This window comes from Pleurodeles waltl, chromosome 4_2 (assembly GCF_031143425.1).
Source record: "Pleurodeles waltl isolate 20211129_DDA chromosome 4_2, aPleWal1.hap1.20221129, whole genome shotgun sequence".
Classification (NCBI taxonomy): Eukaryota; Metazoa; Chordata; class Amphibia; order Caudata; family Salamandridae; genus Pleurodeles; species Pleurodeles waltl.
This window is the reverse complement of record NC_090443.1, coordinates 539,069,716-539,082,140: the sequence shown is the minus strand read 5'-3', so window position 1 is coordinate 539,082,140 and position 12,425 is coordinate 539,069,716.

Sequence of the window (12,425 nt, the reverse complement as noted above, 5' to 3'; positions counted from 1 at the left end):
AAATGGGGTGAGATTGACGCAGATCTATGCCAACACACCATGGGGCCAGCAAAATTCGGGAAGACCGTCATCACAGCGAGTGGGTTGCCCATTACTTACCGTCCTTTCGAGAGCGCCCCACTCAGGGTGGGGCTAGCAGTAATGGGAAGGGAGCGTCGGGGTCTGGGAGCGGTCCCGCCAAGACGGGGGCTTGCTGGGAGTACAACAAGGGTTTGTGCACCCGGGAGTACTGTAAATACCGCCACGAGTGCTCTTGATGCACGGGACAACACGCGCTTCTGCACTGCTATGCCCCTGCAACACAGGGGGGCTCGGGCGCAGGGCAAAGGCAACAGTCAGGTGGAGCCACCTCGGGGAGTCAGCAGACAGGACGCTATAGGAGCGGACAGGGACCTTTGGGAAAAATCTTGTACTCCGGTTAGATTGGACAAGTTGGTCCCATTGTTGGACATTTACGATGACAGGCAGGCTGCCCATATATTGTTTATGGGCTTTTCTGCTGGGTTTTCTTTGGGATACTGGTGCGGTGGTGGGCGGATAATTTGCGATCTGTTACGGGAAAGGAGGACATTGTGCAAGAGAAATTACACAAGGAAATAGCTGAAGGACGTCTGGAAGGTCCTTTCATGGATTGGCCGTTAGAACATCACATAGTGTCCCCTATAGGCGTGGTCCCCAAAAAAGAACCAGGACAGTTTAGACTCATACATCATTTGTCGTGGCCGGAAGGGTCCTCTGTTAATGATTTCATCCCAAAGGAACTGACAAAGGTGTCATATGCGTCGGTGGACGTGGCTATTGAATTGGTGCAAACTTTTGGACCAGGGGCATTGATGGCCAAGACAGATATTAAGTCTGCTTTTTGACTTTTGCCAGTACATCCAAGTGATTTTGAGTTATTAGGCATTCAATTTCGAGGCCATTGGCATGTGGATAAGGCTCTACCTATGGGCTGTTCATGTTCTTTGTTTGAGTGTTTCAGTACCTTTTTACAGTGGATATTTTCAGCAGCAACAGGGCATGCGGCTGTGACACACTACTTGGATGATTTCTTTTTTGTGGCACTGCCAAGGTCTGGTTTGGTGTGTTCTGGGATGGTAAGTATTGTGCTGAGACGTGACCGGTGTCGTGGTCCAAGGGCGGGCGGAGCATTGCATTCCTAGAGTTATTTCCACTGATAGATACGGTATGCATCTGGGGACATTTACTGGAGCACTACAAGGTACTGTTTAGAGTGGACAACTTAGCAGTTGTACAGGTAAACAATAGGCAGTCCACAAGGGACGTGCAGGTGCTGCAGTTATTGCAAGTTTTTGTGCTTCACTGTTTGTGCCGCGATATTCACTTTACAGCCAGACATGTACGGGTGGGAACAATGACATTGCGGATGTGTTGTCTCGTTCACAGTGGGTGAGATTCCATGGGCTGGTTGCGGGCGAAACCTTGTGCGGGACTCCGATGCCGGCGGCGCTGTGGTCCGCAGGAGAGACAGAATGCTACGATTGTTATTGAACTCGTTGGCGCCATCTACTCAGCAGGCGTATGTGCGTGCTTGGCGGGAATTCACACGGTCTGGAGCTTGTCGCAGGGACGATGAGGGAGATAGATTGGAGGATGTGGTACGTTTTATCATGGAGTTGGTAGAGAGCCGCCAGTCCAGGATTACCATCTCCAGGAAGTAAGAAGGCATCGCGTTTATGGGCAAATTGTCATGGGGACACTCTCCATCTGCGGGGGAGTTGGGTCTGCGTATTCTGGACGGTTGGGTGAAGGTGGACTGAAGAAAGGGGTCTGGGAGACAGCCGCTGACTTTGGCCTTGTTGAAGAGGGTGAAACACGTGTTGCATTGCATTTTTTATAATGCGTTCGAATGCCTGCTTTTCCGTACTTTGATGACATGGATGTTTTTTTGAGCTTTCAGAGTATCGGAGCTCCTGGGGACACAGAGACAGATCGGGGTGACGAGGGACGACATAGATTTTGGGCGTGATCACTTGGTCGTGAGAATTGGGAGTTCTAAGACGGACCAACAAGGTTTCGGGGCGCGGGTTATATAGGCAGCTTATCCGGAATCTGATGTGTGTCCCATTCATTGGGGTCGGGAGTTAAAAAGGACGGTTTGGGAAAGAGGTCAGGGGGTTTTCAGGCATCAGACGGGGGCGAGGGTATCAGCGCATCAGTTGTTAGGTGTATTGCGTGCGGGCTTGCGGCGCATTGGTCAAGACGGGGATCAATTTGGCACACATTCGTTTCGGATCGAAATGGCTATGGAAGCAGGGTGTAGGGGATGGACGGGCAGAGGAATAATGACTTTGGGAAGGTGGAAGTCAGACGCGTATAGGCGGTATGTATGGAAAGGGGGTTCCGGTTTGTTGGACTAGTGGAGTGACATGTCTTTTTTCCTTTTTCTATAGGTTCCGTACCGGGCTGGAGGTGCAGTTCCTGTATATATGGGTTGTCGGACACTCCTTTATTAAGTGGGCACATCGGGGGGATGAAGTGGCGACAATTGTTAGAGACATTAAGGGATATGAAGGGTCAGGGGTTTTGTCCAGATGTACTACTCATTCACTTATGGGAGAACGACTTGGTGCAGAACTGGGTTAGATGTGCTTAAGGACATGCAAAGGGATTTACTGGAAATTAAACGCCAGTGGCATGGGTGCCATTTGGTTTGGACAGCATTTGTACCTCGCAGGATTTGGAGAGGGGCGCGAAAACCAGGGGCTATAGAGAAGGCACGGAGAAAGATTAATAATGAGATGAAATTATTTTGTGGAATGCAGGGTATCACGTGTTTTTAACACAGTGACCTGAAATTTGAAGACAATGAGTTTTTTAGAGATGGTGGTGTACACCTGTCCTTCATGGGCATGGAGTTATACCTGCTGCAATTGAAAGAAGCTTTAAAAGCTTTATTCCGAGAGGTTTAAGGCAAAGTCTAGGAAGAGAAGGAGAACGGGGGCAGGAAAAGGAAGGTTGCCTTTTCCTGGTGGCGGGGATTGGGACAGTTCGCAGGAATATGACAACAGAGAGGGACGGCAGTGCCGACAACATATTTTCAGGTGGGAAAGGGAGTGGACGACAGCAGGACAATTAGGACAGATAATTGGACATTAGGAGACTAGTAATGTGAAGTTTGGATTATGAGAGAAAGCAGTACATTTGAAGGGTTAAAAGGACATGTGGTTAAAAAGTAAGGTTGGGGGGTGGGTAGGGTAGGGGAGGGGGGAGAGAGGAAGTAGGAAAATTAATGTATAGTGAGGCTTTAGTTTTGTGAGTGCACCTGTTTCCAATAAAGCGGCCTTTTACACACAGTAAGGTCCTGTGAGGTGTCCTTCTTCCCCATGGACTGCTTGGGATGCTGGAGAGCATTGAGGAATAAATCGAGGAAGGTGAGACAAGTAGGGGAAGTCTACGAGGAAGGAGAGACAGAGGGTGATGAAAACTGGACAAAGAGTTGGGGCTACGGCAGTAAGTGAACAGGAGGAGGTTGGGCTCCATCACTCAAAAGGGTTGAGTGCCACCACTCCGGAGGGTTGGATTCCATCATACAAGGGGAAGGACTGCTCATGGCTAACTAAAGTTGCTACCGGGCCGAGGAGCGGCTGAGGGCAATAGGAGGTCAACACAAATACAAGCAAATGTTTGTCTAAAATGAAGGTTAAGGAGGAAATCAGATCACAAGAGGGAAAAGGCAACGTGGACCCAGTGAATTGCTTTAAATATCCCAAAAGTATTACAAGGTTTTCCCTGTATCTGCACGATACGCACTGGTGAAAGTGACGAGAATACACCTCGACTGGCTAAAAAGGGTCATATTTGAGACCAAAATGAGGGAATTTATAATGTATTTAACTGAGTATTCTCCTGTCTCTTGAGGGACTCTGGTGGAAGCCATCACCCAGGACATGGAAAGGAAGAAAAGAAGAAAGACTATTACCCCAGTGGTGTCATCCACGATCTACACCCAAGAAGGAGAGACTATACAGGAGTACTATCGACTGGAAGGAAATCCTGGTTATAGGATGTGGTAGAATCCCTTTGTATATTTGACCTGAGTAATGATAATAAAAAGCCACCTTACACAAACTGGAAAAGCCTCCCAAGCCTTATTTCTGACTATCCCTCCACAAAGGCATCATCATTAAATATAAATGGATTATTTTTGTGAATACTTTCTTGAAAGACATGGGTAAATTATACTGTGACATAATTCTAACTTCCTTTGAAGCTGATATGGCTAGCTGTTTCTCCTTGTAACTGACAAATGGAGACAGTTTCATGCAGTTAAAATGGCCCACATGGTGCTATTTTTTTTTTTTTAATTTAACCATTTTTATTGATTTTGACATCATGTTACATACATCGTACAGTTTGCCAGATCATTTAACAGCATTTACTTATACATGAAGGCTGGGCTTACTGGCTAGAACCGAACGTTCAATAACAACATGGTAAAAACAAATTCAAACTACAGATCATGGCATGAGAGATATGTAGGAAGCAGTGCTATAATATGGTAGGTGTTAGTGATTGGGCTCACAGTACATGGGTTATAACACAGGCAATCTAGGTTGTACAGCCCCCTCTGACAGGCCCCGTCTCTTCCCCGATATGGGTAGCAACTTGATTGTCAGTGGGGGTGGAGGGGTGTTACGCTGGGAAAGATGGGGCGCATACCAGTTTGTATTTGGCAGTGTAAGTCAGTGGGAAGGATAACCATTTCTCAGGTAGTCTTAGTGTCGTGGTATACCTGTAATTCTTGCAGCAGTGTGTCCCAGGATGCTGCCAGGGGAACACTTCAGAGCCTTCGGACCTCCTCGCAGTGCAGTGCAACTGATCCAGCCCTGCCCCATTTCAAAGTCACTTCACGCCAATGCTGCATGGGTGGAATGGTGCTCGGTTTGCAGTGCATCACTATAGATTGCTTGGCTATGAGGAATCCCACGTCAGTGAACCAACTGGTGGCTTTTTGGGTTTTCTGCTTCTACACATGATGCTATTCTTGGTATAAATCACCTAATTCACTGGAAAGCATGGTGTGATTGGTGAGTTCTGATGATTAACCAACTACTTACGATGGAGTGCTCTTCAGCTTTGAGGATTTATGTCTGGAATTTGGCTTGAGTGCAGTTCAGCTCTAGTACTTCAAGCAATTAATGCATTGTCGAAGAGATGAATTGAGTGTGCCTGTGAACCTGCTACTCATCTCAGTCATAATCTATAGTGCTTTCTTCACAGCTTTCTGGTTAGTATTCTTCGGTGTCTCTGTAGTTTAGAATGGGCAGACCTGGTGGTTTAGGTAATAATTAAGTTCTATTTTGCCACACTCATCTAGGTTCAGCCTCTGAATAGCATTTTCACTCGTCTCTTAGCTCCAGGACACTTGTATAGGTATACCTCCTAAAATAACATAATATATCTTGAACATTCTTAAAATCGTCTTCTTGTTGGAGGTACTGGAAGTCAACTTCACATGCAGTTGCCAAAGTGTCTCTCCTTCAGCCCTGGAAAACAGAAACAATAACCACACACAGAAAATGGCTAACAGACCTGTTCCATTTAGTGTCCTTAGAGATAATCATTTACATGGTAAATGATATTTTGGAGGCCTACAATATTACATATAGGTCCTCTATTAGATAATGGGTGATACCCAATCACTCCCATGATACCAGTGATCTAACATAGGTAGCATCAGCCAGCAGTGGTCTTATCCAGTTTATTCAGGTTCTGGGTTACCCTTGACCCTTCTGTTTGTTTCTCCCTTAGTCATTTATGACCCCACTTAAACTTGGAAAGTCTGTGGTGATATTATGACGGCCTCTTCTTGCAAACAAGAATTGGGCACTGATTAGGAACCAAAACCCTTTCTTGATTTCCCAGCCTCCTATACCAGACACTTCTTGTCCTACCTTTCTCTTTTCTTAAATGACTTTCTGATTATAATGTACCTGTTGTCACCCTACTGGTTCCCTTGTCCTTTTTATCCCGATCTTGTGTTGTGTGTGTTTGTGTGGATGTTTGTGTATCCTATTGGCTCACGTGCATTGCTTTTCTTCGATTTAAGCTTGCCATCAGTTGTGATGTACATTTGTAAATCAAATACTGATGACGGATACCATGACGGTGTAACATTGTAAAATTCTAATAAAAATGGTTAAAAAAGCAATTTACATAAAACCATGATTCAGAGAATGTGTCATGTTTAGTTTAATGAGCATGTAGGTAGGAGCCTAGATAACTATCTGTTATTGTATGTCAGCATACAAAACCAACCTCAATCAGATTTCATATACATTTTTATTCTTTTGATTTAAAGCATGGACTTATTGTGTGCCCAAATAGCATCTAGTTATTTAGTTTATCTTTGCATCATGTGTCTTGGAACAGATTATTATGCAGCAGCATAATAATTTTTTAAACTATGCATGTAGAGATCATAGACCATCTCACATCTGCACAGCTCTCCCAGAATTCATCAGCTGGATTTTACACAGCATGGAACAGGTAGATTGAGCAGTGGTTGTGGGTTTTTACTACATTTTACTACATTTGGGAATCAGAAGCATCGTCACTGTGTTCTTTTGAAGTACAAGTCCACCTCAGATTTTAAAACATCCAGCCTGAAACCTTTGAGTATGATGAATGTTTATATACCCTTTTGAACAATAGACAAGTGTATAAGATGTGTGTTTATACCCTTATGTAATTTTAGAAATGCTCATTTCTCATTTTAGGTACTTTCACACTTTGAATTAGGTATTTATAGCTATAAATTGTATTAATTTAAGAAATTGTTGGACACTCTTGAACTGAGTTAGCTATTGATCCGAGATGTACATTAAAATAATTACATGAATGTATACGATCCATGGTCTAATCCTTAATAATGCTATGTAATTTTTAAATATTTTAGCAGTTTTTATTATCCTGGAGTCAGTATGTTGCTGTTTGGAAGTATGAGGGTTGACCGTGGCATTGACTTAAGTCTCATATCAGATTTGAATTATATATAAAACGAACTCAGTATTTAAGCCTTCAGTATTTATACCTTCGCGTCTTCTTAACAAATTTCTTTGTGGTTGTCTTGACGAGGCGTATATTTTAGTGTAACATCCCTTTCAAGTGATAGATTTTGACTGTAACTGCAGGGTGATTGGTAGGTGTCTAAATTCTGGCTATGCCGACATAAAACATCGGATTGGATTAAGAAACCTGATCTTGAGAAAGCCCATGCACGTGGGTAAGTTGTTTTTGCCTATTCAGACTGGGCACTTTTTAGAAAAGACATTTTGGGGCATATTTATACCTTTTGACACCAAACTGCGCCAATGCAGTTTTGCGTCAAAAAGTTTAACACCGGCTAACGCCATTTCTTAGCACCACCCGGGCGTCAAATTTATACTTTGACGCTCCGTGGCCCAAACCACGGGTTAGAGTCATTTTTTTTTACTCAAACCATTGCACCACGTTGTAAAGAAAAACAACGGTAACGTGGCGAAAATGACTTTAATCTGGTTTATGACGTCGCAAACTGGGTACCTGCCTTTTTTTGTCGCAATAGCGTCAAAAAGTGCCGCAAACACAGCAAAATGTGCAAAGGAGCCCCAAAATGGATTTCCAGAAGCCATGAGAGACCCCGGGAAGACTACAACCGACCAGGAACCAGTCAGGAGGACCCAGACAAGACCCAGGAGAGGGAGAAGAAGAAATGGAAGTGCTGGTTCAGTGCAGAGGAGCATGAAATACTGGTGAAAGAGGTGACGGAACAATAGCATCAACTTTTTGTCACCTCTAAATTGCCAATTGGGATGAGAGAGGCAATTTGGCAACAAATTGTCAATAAGATCAACAGTGTGGCAGAAGGACGGAGAACAGTCACTGAGTGCAGGAAACGCTGGCATGACTGCAAGGGCAGGACCAAGGAAAAGATGGCAAGGAACAGGAAGGCAGCACTGCAGACTGGAGGTGGAGTCCAGCACCGCAGGAGGCCCTGGACCACATGGAGGAGATGGTGGCAACCGTCATCCCTGAGGAGATCGTCACAGGGATTCAAGGACAGGACAGCACAGACTACCAGGAAACAACACAGATGCAGGGTAAGTTGCATGGGGGACAAAAATGCCTAAATGTTAACTGTAAACAGGGGGGGACATACCTACTATGCAATGCATGTCAGCCATGATAATCAGGTAGTGGAAAATGTAAAGGGGCACGGCATGGGTGCATGTTTTGTGCAGGGGAAATCTGGGGCACACCACAACACTACACCAACAACCTTTGCATGGGGGTACTCTGCCATGCCAAGGCTGTTGGAATGGCAAAGCCAGTCCACGAGGGTATGGTACAACGTAAAACTGGCCTGCTGTCACACGACAGCTGGTATTGTCGCTGCATGAACTAGGGCTCAATTTCCAGTGTCAGGCCATATCCGCAAGTGGTATTTACCATTGACAACAGTTGCCACTACTACCTGTGCTGTGTGTGCAGGTCAAGTAGCCAATGGCAGTTATGTGCCCATGGACCAAACACACCCAAAATAGAGGGTTCAGGATGACAATGTTATTAATCCCCTGTAATTACTAACAATGTGCAAATCCTGTCAAATGCTCATGTCTACTGGCGCTATAAACATCAGGTATTGTTAGTAACATTATGAGGTACACAGCAGTAATGTCATACCCATGCTGCTCATTTCGGAGTCTACCCTGTGCCTGTGTTACAATAGCTGCAATGCCACCATATAACATCTCAAGTGTCATAGTGATAAGAGAACAACATTGAGGAGGAGGACATATGTGTCTAGCTAGTGAAACACACCTGCATAGTCATAAGAGGAAATGGAACACTGCTAGGACCATCAGTGCAATCCAATGTAGGACACATTCCCCAACATCAGCAGCACACACTACAAATGCTGACACCTTTATTGTGCCATCCCAATGCTATACATAGTATATGCTAGGTCTCAGCAACATATAGGTGGATGTGAAATATCTCAGACTGGGTCAGTTCCATTGTTAAGTATGGTGCATGCGGCATCAGAACACCCATAGCCAGTGCAAGGCCACACCATGATAATGGAAGTAGATGGAGGGTTGAGTAGGACAATAAGGTGGCAACATACAATTTGGGCAGAACCTACACCTAGAGGATGTGATGCTGATAACTGCCCACACTACATGTGACATGCAGGTGGGGCATAGGCCTGGGAGACTGCTAATCTTAATGACAGGAACAATGAACAGGAACCAAGATCACAATGTGCAACTAATAGGAAGTCAGGAACGTCACATTACAAATGCCACAACACAGACACACTAATTGTACAATATCTCATTGCAGAGGATGATGGCTCTCCTGGGGATATGCAAAATATGGCAGCCAGCTTTGAGGGGATCTGTCATCTGCAGAACAGGCAGCAGCCATGCAAGCGCTAACATCCATCCTGCAAGGACTACAACAATGTGTAAGGGAATTCACCACTGCAGTAAGGGAGTTGCCACAACACCTGGCACCTCAAACCTTTCACTGCGTGCATGAATGCAATCATGACCCCCTCAGGGCCTACCTGGCTGCCTACCACAGTGATGTAGCTGCTATACTCAAGAACCAGCAGCTCCTCCTTGCTGCAGTAATGCCCTTAATAGCCCCACAGTTGGCAGCTACTGGGATTTCTGACTCCACGTCTTTAAACACTGAAGTGTGTGTTGCCCCTTCAAACCCACCCCCACCAAGGGCAGAGGAGACGACACACACATCAGAAGATGTGGAACAGATCACCTTCACCCGTAGGAGTACCCGGTAGCACAAGTCTATGCCACATGGGCACTGATATCCTAGGCCCAGTGCTTGTTAACATGCCAGTCTTGCAACAGCTGCTCACATGCACTGTTCTCCAGCACACTGTTTACCTTGACACTATGCTCTGTGATTGCCTCTCACTACCTCATTGGAAATTCCTTTTCCTCTGCACTGTATGACACTTCACCCCAGCATGTCCAATGACATGTCCTATTGCACTTGTGGAGCATCACAATAGAAGGCGTCACACTAATGGACTCACAATCCTGGACTATGTAATTATTGCACTACAGCACTTTCAAATAAATAGCACTTACACAACCACTTTGTCTCTGTGTAATGTGACACATCAACTGTGTAGGAGATTAGTGATGTATGTCACATGTCAATGGCCATAGAATGTCAATACAACTGTGTTGAAAGATTGTGGGCTGATAATTATCCGCTGGGGTCTGGATTGTATCATCATCTGCACTTCCTGAGGCTTATTTCTGAAGTAAATTGAAAACTAACAGTGTAATGCTGTGTTGGACTGAAAAAGTCTGCTTCAAGGTATGTATAAGCTGAAAATCATTGTGTCCAAAATTCCCTTCAAGACACTCTTTATGTATGTGACATCTGACTATAAACTTTCATCACACACACACACCATACAGCAGGAATGGATGTGTACGAGTGTATGGACAATTATGTAACTTGGGAGTACAATGTAAGAAATGACAGGTGTGAGTTATGTATACAATACTACATGAGATTATAACATCATTCAGCTTTTCAGGGTTCACATGAACATCAGGCTGCAGGCAGACGTACCACAGTGCCCAAGGTTCCAAATCAGGTCTCAAACAATGACAGATTTAAAACACACATCCAAACTTCACAACACAATGGGAACCATAGTAACCTTGAGTGGTGGGTGCAATGGATGGCAGATGCATTGAGAAGTAGCTTTGGTGTAGCTGCCAATGTGACTGCACAATAAGAATTGTGAATAACCATGTCAATAATGGGATTCCGATGCAGGATGGTACACAAATGAAAATACTAAATTGACACTGTTCACCCATGCCAAGGCCCTGATCCCTAAGCATATGACACATACTGTAAAGGAGTACCTAAAGATTTATTTAAAAGTAAAAAAGGATATGAAAACTAGGAGAAACACCTCAACTAACCTAACCTATCATAACTACACATTACCCACAACTGGCCATAACTACCCTAAACTTACCTATCACATTTAACTAAACACTTTAAACATCAACCCTCCTTATATGACGGAACACATGTAGGACAACATATACTAACCTAAACACATACTATCTTATCCTAAACAAATATAGATTTGTTGGGTATTTATTTATATATATATATATATATATTTATATATATATATATATATATATATATATATACACACACTTAAACCCCAACATCATCCCCCACCCACCCACACACAGAAAAAAACCACATGTAATAATATGACTCCCTCCACAGCCAACCCACTTATACTAACTAAACTAACAGCTTACTCTAACCTAACACTAAGCCCCCTAAACCCACTAAATATAACAACCAGGAAAGAGGAGGGAGGGGAGGGAATAATGGCTGAGAGTCACAAAGTCACAAGTTTGCCCTCCGCAGGATCTTCTTTATCCCACGCAGTCTCCTGCTATTACGTGACAACTCATGCTGCAGCCTGTCCATCCTGCGCAACATCCGTTGCATGTCACGTCTCATTGTTTGGAATTCGGCTTTGTCTATCACTGCAGCTGGGGTTGTCTGTGTGCCAGTAGTGGATGGTACTGCTGATGCCGGTGTCGTGCTTGGAGGGGGAGGTGCAGGAGCTTCTGTCTGTGGGCCTGGAGCTGATGAGGTTGAGGAACCTGCAACACTGGCTGTCATCCTTTGTGCGACTGTGGTCTGAGCGGTTGTGCTGGTGGTGGTGGCTGTTGTGGGCAAGGAGAGCCCCCCTTGGGCAATTGCCCTCCAGACCGCTGTGGCTCTCTCATGGTGATAACGCTGTGCCATATTGCGGAATCCAGACTCCACATCTAGTATGTGGCGATAACGCATCGCCCACCTCTGGAATTACCTGATCTCATGGGCATTCATGTTGGCAGCTGTAAAGATAGAGACAGCCAAACATTAGTGACATCATTGTGTGATACATCTACAGATGATATTCTAACACTTCCTCAAAATTAGCTTAAACAGTCCAAATGACAGTACAGATCATAGAATGTCCCTGAGGAATGACAGGCCAACGCCGCCTACACATCTACTATCTAACAGCACAGCAATGCTCAAAAAGGTGTGTACCTACTTAAATGATCTGTGCATCATTGTACTGCCATTACTCACATAACAAATGCTGCAAGTACTCCACATGTGACAGGCCAACTAATGACTATCTTCTGGTTGGCAATCAAGGCCCACAAGATCTATGATTTGTAAATAGAATTTCCTGGACGGTGTGTAGTTGCTAATCATGAGGGGGTATCCTAGGTTGGAACAAATGAATGTTGGAATTACATGTCTGTCTTCTACACTGGGATCCTCTCACCAACGTACACATATTTCATACCCCTAACCCTATGCCTCAGGGGGTGATG